Here is an 11,669-nt window from a genome sequence, read left to right as displayed (position 1 = left end):
TATTGACCTACAAAGAAAAGGATATTGACTGAGCACAAACTATTACCGTATACGCAGAATTTTTAGCGAGGATTTAATTTTGGCATAATATTAGCAACGGTGTTGAGACAAATGCTTTGTGAGAGCATCACTTACTACAAAGATGATAAGGTACTACAAAGATTGAATTCAAGTGACATTACTAAATGGAATATCTAAATGCCTGATTCTCAGAAGAAAAGAATATTGACATTTCTTCTGATGTCTCGAGTCAGAAGCACAAGTAAACACAGTTATTAGGATTTCCGGGTCCCGAGCTCCATTATTAAGACATCAAATCGCAGTCTCGTCCAATACGGAAGCATTTTATCCAGTAAGCAGACCTTCAATCTTTTCTAATACCTCATTGTATGGAACTTAAACCTAAAAATGAAATACTGCTGGCCTTACCATGCTACAAAAAGGTTCAGATTATACAATACAGTGCATTAGATAACAATTGTGATAAAAACATGGAGCCTGTCAGAGGCTCCGTGAAGATCCTTAGTAATGGCTATACCAAGGGATTTCCTTCCCAAAACAAAAACTAAAATCTAGTCTCAGCGGCCGGGACAAGACAAATCAGTACACACAGCTGAGTAATAAAGTATACACCATGCATCTGTAACAACATGTACATGATGCACTTCTGTTTGTATTCTCCAAAATCCATCAGCAGACCAGGTTTTGATGGAGCTAGGCCTTACAGTATGCAAGACAATTCCTGACACATTTCTACTGTGTGTATAACTATAAAATTCCAAAATGAGGTCAGTGACCTACTTTTGGGCTATGACACACCTTCCTACTCCCAAGATGCATCAACTGACCAAGTTTGATGGCCAGTAGGCTTTCACAGTCTGAAATAATCCGAATATGTACAGCCAACCAATAAATTTCCAGAAGGAAGCCACAGTATGTAACCTATCACTGGGTCAAGCCAGCCCCCCCCCCCCCCCCCCCCCCCCTTAACACCAACCCCAGATGCGCAAGCTGACCAAGTTTGATAGTGTTACAGATATGGCCAGGACACTAAAACGCTGATTGAACGACAGACAGACAAGCTTATACCAAAGCACGGCCCATCAATGATTAGACTAAAAGAAATCACTCAATTCTTTTACAACTCATCTCACACACACACAACCCACAATCTCGCGAAAATCAGCCCCCGTATTCTTCATCAGTTATTGTACTCTTCCGAAATTTAAAGAAATCTTGGTGCTCTTCCTCATCATGTAACTCTGAACAATTTTCTGCTGATAAGGACAAACCACACCTTGGAATATCATATTGACCTGTCCTTCTGATGACAGTGTAATACGAACAGCTTATCTGACTGGGATCTGACACCCAGTCATTCTGAAAAGGTAGAAATGGTTATCAGAGATTGCAGACAAATTCATTCATTTCATGGAACATAAACTTGCGGGTAACATTTATAATTCATCTCATCTCCCATTCATTAACGACTGAAATACCCCATAAAACAAAAGCAAATGATTCTATGGATGGATAAACACTGTACAGAGGAAATAATTAACATTGCAAAACTGCTCAATTAACTCAGACCGGCTAGACACAATGTCCCTGCAAAAATAGCATTTCCATTCATTTAATGTACAGTGTAAATGCATCCATTGGTAGACACTATTTCGATAAAATTAGCGAATTTTCTGCGCATGTCAAGAGTCAATCGTAATATGCTTGTCAAGCAGAAACGGTGCATTACAGCCATTCAAATTCTGTATAGCACCTTTATCTGGGGATCTGAGGACTAAGACAATCTCTAATATCACAAAATTGCTGACCATTACTGTTAAGTTTGTCCATTGTAGCATTCACTGTGCAGATAACAGCAGACGCAGCAGGAACTGTGATATTACACTGCATGACCTTGGCAATGACAAATTACCCTTCACACGATCCTCAAGGTTAAATAGTGATGATAAAACTTTTACTAGTTATCTACCAGTCCTCTTCAGTCTTGAATTATCTTAATATGGAGGGTAAATCGGTCAGATCATTTGCATGTGGACAAATTCTCATAAGTCCAATTTCCTGGTTGTCAGTAAATGGAAATTTTGTATCTTGTGTTATGCTCTGTTATGGTTGGAAACCAGCCCCTGATTTTTCCATACACAACAGATTCACAGTGATTGATGGCTTTTTCGTATTGTGAAGTTCCGTGGTTAGACAGATTTGATTGAAAATGACAAAATAGATCAATTGAGAGAGATTGGGAGATCAAAAGTCAGAATTCACTCTCTTTTGCCTCCACTCATCTTTTATTTATTGCAACTGGACCAAGCACCCTCTGCCGGGTCAGTGACTGCTTGTACATATGGGATTTTCCTTTATTACTTGTCATTGTTTGCCAAGAATTTAAATATCATCACAAGTGGATGCATATGGGAACCATTGTTAATATTCCCAAGTAAACAGAGAAATCTATTATAAAACGTAGTAGCCCATTTCGTGGAGACTTTCCGAGGCAAGCTTAATTTTCTCAGAATTGCATGCTTTTCTGTACTTTTTTTGCTACCAGTGGCTTAATAAATTTTCATTATATTCCATAAAAATATGTTTAGAATGTGACAAATTTAGACCATAAAAGTTTCTTGAATCATGTTAATCAATCACAATGTATTTTTCCTCCTAAAACAAAACTCAGAAATGTTGCAAAGCAAATGCTGCTAAAGAGCTTGCGAAAATAAATACAATACGTTCCATTTTTTATTTTTATTCTATTTTGAAAATAAATGTCAATTTAAAGAAGATATGACAGCGTGCAGCAAGGGTATCAAACCGCAATAAAGGAAAAGATAAATGAAATAAAATCTATATCCTAAGTACATTTTCTGCAATACTGATACATTTACCACAGAAACATGTCAATATACTTTCTGCTATGTTAAGCCTTTAATACTTCAGAAAAAGCCAAAACGAGAGAGAAAATGCACACAGCCGTCAAGTCCCTGATTCCATTATTGTCTCAGATAGCACAGAATCTCTGCTATTTCATTAAGGTGTGAGGATAGTCTGCTGATGCACATTGTCTAACAATAGAGCAGTAATGCCCAGGTAAATGTTAAAATTGATAAAAGTGATGGAATTCTACCTCTCCCTCCAATAAACTCTGTCACACAGGATGTTTTCCAATATAGCCTTTGTGAGGTTTACCTTTCATGTCCCATGCTGTAACATTTGACGTTGATAGCTCGAGATATATGCGACCACATTTTTGAAAGCGAGAGGGATGGGTGGAGATGAGCAATACTCAGCAGGGGGCGAGAAACAGAACAAGGTGTGACAGTCAGAACAAAAACAAAATTATAATCATTACAACTAGGAAGGGTACAGCAATATCACAGAGCTTCACGAAAACATGGGGTACCAGGGGAAGACAGTTTTATAAAAATCTACAGGTGGGATATTGTTTCTATGGTGGGTGGCTTTTTCACAAAAAATTGCTTCTATGGGTGGTTATTTTAACAAACTATATACCAGGGTAATCTGTAAGAAATTAATCAGAACATACGATTGACAGAGGTAATCTTGGTGTTCTGTAAATTGTGCTTGAAAGGGAATTGCATGTAATGAATACTGAAATAAAGTTGATATTAAGATGAAAAATATTTTGTACGTGCTAAAATTCTGATTTGGGAATATTTCAAATTCTACTTTTCAAATGAATCAATTTGCTTCTATAAGTGTCTATGAATTTTCATTATTTGCCTCTATGGGTGGATAGAAGTGTATTAAAATCACTTTTAAGGGTGGTCATCCTAATTTTCAACTCCACCCCCCTCCCTAGTCCCATCTACGTTTTACTGGAATGCCCATAGGTGTCATTGAGACAGTTTGTGAAAGTTTGGAATTAATCCTCAATATCTGCACTGAATCATGAGATAGAAAACCAGAGACCTTAACCCACCATAGGAAAACATGTATCCACCTTATCCTACGATCTTGCACTTTTCAAGACATTTTTTTTCTTTCTATACTGAGTCTACATGATGTTTCCGTAACACAAGCAACAACTTCATTCACAGAACCGTGTAGAACGTCACACAATCCTGCCGCTCAATAGTTTTTAAGCCGCTTTTGCTGTTCACCGATGAAATTTAAAGCCAAATGCCTTGTAATGCTCTCAAGAGGTTATCTCTCTAATGAGCTAATGATAATTGACTTCCAATTACAAAACATTCTGCAAAAAATAACCATGGAAAATTAGCGAATAGCTGCAGCTTTAAATCCCTATTCAAGTACTTCTGCTCCAGAGAAGGCCTGTCATGCTTCAGGATATCACATAGAAAGTTCCTGATGTTACAGACTAAATTCATGATTGACATTTTAATTTCATGCATTCATTATTATAACCAGTCATCCTTGACCTTAAAGGATAAAAATCCAATCAATACATATTTTTTTTATTTCTGATATATTAAGGAATTACAGTCTGTATTTAGATGATGTTCCTAAAGTCAAAATTGGGAAAATTTTAATATAAGGTCTCCAACTCAGTTTTAACTAAATAGACAATTATCAACTGCTTGTCTCCCATAAGATATACAATTTGTAGAATGTTCACCAAGAACTCACATTGATTGCCAGAATTCAAAATGAATTTATAATATTTCAATCAATACATGAAAATATGGCGTATCCTCATAAGTAAATAAACACATTTCGACTCATTAGCGATATTGAGTTGTAGGATAAGTATCAATTTCTCTTTATTGGAAAACAGATTCTAGTTTCAAAAATCAATATTTTTTAATACCATTTAGTAATATTTCAATCATTACATTTGACAACTAGTTCTGTTTCTTCCTCACCAATATTACAGTCTTAATTCTAGAAATAATAAATATTGAATAGGAAAATTCTGAATTGAAATCCCCGGTGTGCAAGAAAGATGAAATATTGACACGTCTGATGAATTTAAGAAAAACTTCAGATACTTGCACGCATGTAAATCATATTTTTCATCTTGCCAACCAATTACAAAAATTGACAATGAATGCCAAAGAAAATTCAATATCCAATAAAATGTGATAAATACTGGATTTTAATATTCCACAACATCATGGATAACGGCTACGTGAAGATTATCAAAGCACATTGGGGATACCTATCAATGAGGGACTGCATAGAAAAAGCAATTACAAGTTCCCAACAATGCAACCGATAGTTTACATGGAAACCAAACTGCATCATGAGAAACTAGATTTTCTATGAATGCCCCTTTTAAACTATGTTTCCGGAATAAGGGATGTAAAGAATTCACTGCTTTATTTTTATTTTTTTTAAACCGCCTTTTAGAAGAAAACTTTACCTTTAGCTTTCCTTGAATTTGGACGTCAACGCTGGCAATTTTGCTAACTTTGTCTTCAATGGCAAGCGTAGGCATTTTATCACCGGTAATATTTTCATTTAATTTTTCCTCCGAATCTCCACCTTGAATTTCAATCACACTTATCGCAGACACATCACTCTTACTTTCTGCCGACGTTGACACCGAATTTGAAGTTGATGTCGAAGCTGTGGTACTCTCCAAGCTATCATCAGCCATAGCGGGCAAACCGTCATAATTCCCACTATCCATGCTAGAAAAACTGATCAAACTCTCACAAATTTTAGAAACTCTGGACGACTTTGAAACCGGAGTATCAATGAAATCTGACTCCATAAAAACTTCACTTTTATCCATGTTAGACCCGTCCGACTCTATTCCAGAATCGTGTTTCTTCACCAATGAGGTGGACATTGAATCTGCCACTATTTCCTTCTCACCGGTCTCCATTGGTGAATTTTCATCATCATTAACAGGTGATTGGTCAGATTCTGCTTTACTTCCAGTAGGAGATCTATCACTAATTGGAGACAATTTGTCAATCTTGGATGCTGAGGACACTTTGCTTCCCGATACCTTGCCCCCAGCAGCCTTAGATCCAACGGATGTGGCTTTTGTCACACCCTTTGTCTGCCTGCAACCTGTTGCAGTCCTGGTTGTTGAGGAACTTTTGGGATCAGTCGGTTTGGCAGCTGTTCTGGAGGTCCCTGATCCGTAAGAAGTTGTGGTGAACCTTTCGGACATTCTTGTTCTCCCTGGGGTACTTTTTCGGGCGGTCTCAGTCGATACTGGACTACCTTGACCACTTTTGGACTTTTCACCCTTGGACACAGGAATTCTAGTTTTCTGGGACATTTTGTCACAGATGTCCTTAAATTTCAAACCTTATATATCTGATTTACAGATCCATCATCATCAGATTTTTCCATTTTTTTTTTCTCCCTTCAAAATCATTTAATCCTCATTCAGGATGGTTTTGCTGTTTACTGATGAGCTTAATTTCCATAAAAAGTAAATAATCTGTGACGTCTCATACCATGGTCGACTTTGAAAGGCTTCATGTCCAAGAATTAATCACACTTAATCGTCATGTCACTCTGAATGACTTTAACGAATATCCACATAGTATACATGTAATAGTTCTCTGTCAGCTTCATCCACTATGCTTTCTATATAACTTCAAACAGCAGCCGAGAGAGAAAAGACAGCCTCAGCAACTCTGGATCAATACCATTGTTTTGTAGAGAGAAAAAAACATATCTACATCCAACTATTTTAATCCCTCGACACCGGGATGGCAGTTGGAAAAATGAAATGGCATTCTAATGTTTTTAAATTGGAAATCAATAGTTTGACCATCCTCCAAGTTTTTTTTTCCAGGAAGTGTCCTGGGAAACTCTCTCATTATGACCATTTCACTCTCCATTCTACATTGTCCAATTTCTTTCATTTCTGACTGACGCAATGTTGATCACAATTGGAACAAGAGAGAAAAATCCATGAATTATCATCATCCAACTGCATTGTAAGGTACACGCCACGGCATTCCAATAAATAATCGCAAAAGCTGCAGAAAACCTGTAGATTTGAAAGGAGCAGCGCGGTGATCTTGAATCAATGAAATGTCAATAATTTGATACAGTAAATGTGGTATGCTTAATGATAAACAAAGATTGCTCTGCTTAATTAGTTCACCAACTCGTGTTTGAAGATCTGTCCTATAGTTGGTGATTTCTTCTGTTCCTTCTCTTCCAAGAAAAATGCTTTCAAAGGCCAAAAACACAAAAGAGTGCAGGCATGGCAAACAATCAAGTACTTTTTTCTTCAACTACCTGTCAGTCTTTTGTAGTTTTGTCTTAATTAATGCAGCCTCTGTTAAATTGTATGCCTTTATATATTCCACACATTGTTTTCATTAAAAACCTCATTCCTGAAATTTCATGTTAATTAATGATTGCTTGTTTTGGAGAAAACACTAAAAAAAACAAACTACTACGATGATACATTTTTCCTAAACAATTTTTTTTAAGATAATAGTTATAAAGTTTGTTTTTTTTTCCCACTAATAACTATACACACCTTTTTAAAAAATATTAATTGCTCAATACAGTATTTTATTTTTTTTTTTTTTTTGAAAATTAAATTGTTTATTCAAACACTAGTAAAATCAATCTCAATCAGCTGAATTAATTAGCAATCTAATTTCACAAAAGCTTATGTCAATGCAGACATTGATTTAAATTTCAAACTCCCATCTAAAGTTTCTCTACACAGAAATCACGGATTTCTTTATGGTGCTCAATGAATATCTGTCCCTACATACTGAATTAATGATGATCATAATACTCCTTAAAGTACATACTTAGCATATAAAAACAATTTCCCATAAACTTCACTATCATATATCATAAATCATATTTTCAAGGAATCGATATTCTCGTATCATGTTAACAGTAAATTTATGATTGATCCCATAGAAAATCAGACTAAATCCAAATTCCAGCTATAATCGTAAAAAGTAGATCTATCAAGCTAGTTTTTATTCCAAATTCTCTCTGTGGTTCACAATATTCAACAGACACCAGCACAATAGAAGTCCTTGGGTTTTTTGATAAATACTAGTACCATGTTTCTGTGAATTATTATAATAACGAACAATATTGATTAATGAAAATGGCATGAAAGGACCTTGCGTCACAGTCCCAAGAGGGCAACTTTCCTCCATAATGCAACCATTTAGTAAAATTGCACTTAACTTTGAGTCTAGCTGATTAAAACTAGCTGATAAATAGGATTAGTCCTCTCCTTAATCAGATACAGAAGACCACAGTAATATCCCTTCCTTTCTATTTAATCACAGATCTATCGTCCACGACACAAACTTCATTCTTCTTTAACCCAGATTTGTACAAACACCTGTTAATTTAACTACATTAATTTAGTGTAAAACTTATCATCTTTTACTCTTAATAGCAGTCAGTCAGCTTTCTTTTAATTTTGTAAAAAAAAAAAAAAAAAGTTTCCTGCATGAGCACGAATTCTGCTTTGCAAGTTGCACTCATCGCATCATTACTCAGAAGAAAACAAATGTAAACAGAAGCAATCTGCAATAACAGCTAAATCAATTTGGGATTTCTTTTATTGTCACTTCTGGGAGATGATATCACTTCCTTAACAACCTGTGGTTTATTGTCTGATTGGTCAATTTCAGGTTTTAAAGGCTTCCATTAACCATTTCATACTACACTTCATGTACTAGCACGTAAATCATGGTATGTAAAATATTGTAGATTCCTATTTTAAGCGAGTACTAATAATATGGCGGAATGACTCGTATGTGAAATCGTGTGAACATGAATGCATCTGTTAATCAAGAGTTCTTACTTGTATTTTTAAAGACAGAAAAATAAAAGTGTATGTAATTTTATTTCACGAGTTATATGCCTCTCGCGAAATTACGCGGTAATAGATTTCTCACATATATTTGGAAACCTACAGCATCTACATTTCCCATGTTTTTGCCTTCGATAGCATATTGCAAATGGTAATAATAGCCATTTCCTCATGAACACCGCCTGCAGTTGACATATAAATACAGAACTACGGAATAAATATAGGCCGCCTATTAAAGTGATTGTTAATTCTGTAGTTGTTAGAATTAACAACAGAATGTAAATCTAAGAAATAGATTTAATATTTGAAATACATGAGGGTATGAACTGCAATGCTTCACGCTGGCATACTTCATGAAGTGCATTAGCAGTAACCATACTCTTATGTATTCTTTCAAAATGAAATTCATTTACATATTTTCTCTCTCTCCTCTCTATAGCATAAAAATATTTCAAAAAGAATAAAGATTTCTACCGTTTAATAATTACTTAATTCAAACCCCAATGCGAAATTAATATTTCAGCAAGGTCAAACCAATTACTCAATTACTCAGACTAATAATTGATTTAGAAATCTTTATCTCTGATGCCTTAATTTAGACCCCATCAAAGTTTTTTTTTCCTTGCATTAAACAAAGACAGGGTTGATACTCATCAAAGCTGTTTTAATCGTATACTCATTTGTCATCCGTCAATTCAAACAGCACTACTTTTCAAATGGACAGGTCAAATATTGATGCATTTCAGGTTACAAATTGCATTTTGAGAGCATGTAAAACATCGGGTCTCCACAGGCGTAATGGAATTTCCTCTTGCCAACTTTGATGTTCGCAGTCATCTCTTAATGTGCAATCGACTAAATCTAATAATTTCATAATTGATTTTTATATGCTAGACAAAAATGCTATTACCATTTTTATAGGTCAACCCTAAATGTTTAAAATCTCTGAAATCTGTAATTTTATTTTGTTTTTTAGTAGATATTTCATTCTACAGATATTGTGTTTCCACCGCCATTACATCAACTGAATAGGTGATGAAGAAGAAAACTTACCACCATGACAATATGCTGTTATCAAAGTCGCCAGCATTACTTGTAACAAACTGATCAAGTCAATAAAACTTTTACAGAAGAACTCCCACATTACCCTACATGATAAAGGAAACCACCATAATTTACACTCTTGATAAATCAAAATGTCCTCTGTATCTTTACTTTATAGAATTTACTACCGTTATAGTTTTCATATTGAGTGCCCAAGAGCCAGAAAGGATCTATGGCAGGCCTATCTATAGGCCGATTGTTGTTATCAGCATTGTAAAGAATATTCTGAGCCCTGCAACATGCTTCATTTGCATATTTTTATTAAACTATCTTACTGCTTAGACAATTCCATGAGCATCATCGAGTTAAGTATGCTGTGGAATTGTTTAAATTCATGGCGGCTAATTTTCATGGATTTTACAGATTTTTCGATTTCAAGGAAACAAGTTGTATAATTATAAATATCGGGTCATCCCCTCCCAATGCAGGCAATCAGTAAATATATGTATGTAGCTAAATACAGACTTATTGAAATATTTACCTTTGACCTTTTGACCGCATAATTAATATGGCACTTCCTCTCTTGATAACAAAGCTACATGCGAAGTATCAAATCAATCAGGCAAAAAATGTGACCTGCAGAGTGTTTACAAGCTTTGTATCTAGGTACCTAGTGACCTTGACATCCCAAAATCAATAGGCTTTGTCCTCCCAAGCACACACACAAACACACATGAATGGTCCTTTCATATCATATCCCCTCTTGCAAGGGGGTCTACCTCCAGCCTCATCCACCTCTCCTGCCACCCTTTCTTTTCCTCCCCTCTCTCTTCCTCTTCTCATTTCTTGCCCCCTCTCTACTCCCTCCTCCTTTTAACTCTGCATGCCTACCCCCACATACTTTGGTGTCATTATTAAAAAGTACAGTACAACTCGTGTATACTGAACTTGTGTACAGAAAATCAGTTTAACATATACATCGTCTCTTTGGATACCCAAGTAGGGTAAAAGTCATTACAAATGCACATCCTATGGAAATTATCTATCTCTCTAGACAAAAAGTTCTTCCCTCTATGAAGCATCTACAGGTCGATTATCATACCTGGCTGATCAAAGTAAAATCTGTAAATAAACTGACTTCAATCACTGCAATACAGTTAAAAAGGGGAAAAACTGAGTATCACTTCCACAGCAATGAATTCTAATTGCAAATTAATTACTTTCTAATAATTAATGAGGATTGGGTTCATTAGTGTAGTACCCTAGTTACAAGGTCACCCGCAGTCTGCGGAATATGTTACAAGCTCGAATCCTAGATCAACCAATAATGCCCATACAATTAGCATCATCCCTGGAGTGCTGTCCAGTCCAGTCCAATTTCATTTCCCAAATCTACAGATGGCCTCATCTCACCCAGTTAATGCTTGACCCACAATGCCGTTTCATCAGGGAATTTTCTTATTTTCAACTGGTGTTAACAATCATTACATGGACATTTGAACAATTTGTTTGTAATAATAGCAGTGTAGGCAGACATGATGGCTTGGGTTACCGGATAGAGTCTGTAGACTGACGAGTATAAAATGACATGCAAATGAAACAGCAGCAGAGAAGGAAGGTCTGATCAATAACCTTCAAAGAACAACTGGTGAATTATCCTCCACTAAAGAGGCAACGTCTTAAACACACTAAAATACAAAACAGATTATGGTTGATCTCGACTCCATCTACAGACAGTATTTTCCTTTAATAAGAAATCATTTTCTTTCCATATCTATGCACCAACATCATACATCACCCTAGTCCTATTACTTTGATGTTTAAGGAATAAATCATAATTCATGAAAAGTTCAAT

The 11,669-nt window shown here is 35.6% G+C and overlaps 1 long non-coding RNA gene across 1 annotated transcript; it reads left to right on the top strand.

Annotated features, from left to right (window-relative positions):
• Positions 1 to 1,039: 1,039 nt before the first annotated feature.
• Positions 1,040 to 9,905, top strand: LOC125673813 (uncharacterized). The gene is made up of 3 exons (XR_007369778.2): positions 1,040 to 1,450; positions 8,589 to 8,649; positions 9,766 to 9,905. It is a non-coding gene; the product is annotated as an uncharacterized LOC125673813 (long non-coding RNA).
• Positions 9,906 to 11,669: the final 1,764 nt, after the last annotated feature.

Source organism: Ostrea edulis, chromosome 3 (genome assembly GCF_947568905.1).
Source record: "Ostrea edulis chromosome 3, xbOstEdul1.1, whole genome shotgun sequence".
In the NCBI taxonomy this organism is placed as follows: Eukaryota; Metazoa; Mollusca; class Bivalvia; order Ostreida; family Ostreidae; genus Ostrea; species Ostrea edulis.
This window is presented reverse-complemented; position numbering and strand designations above follow the sequence as displayed.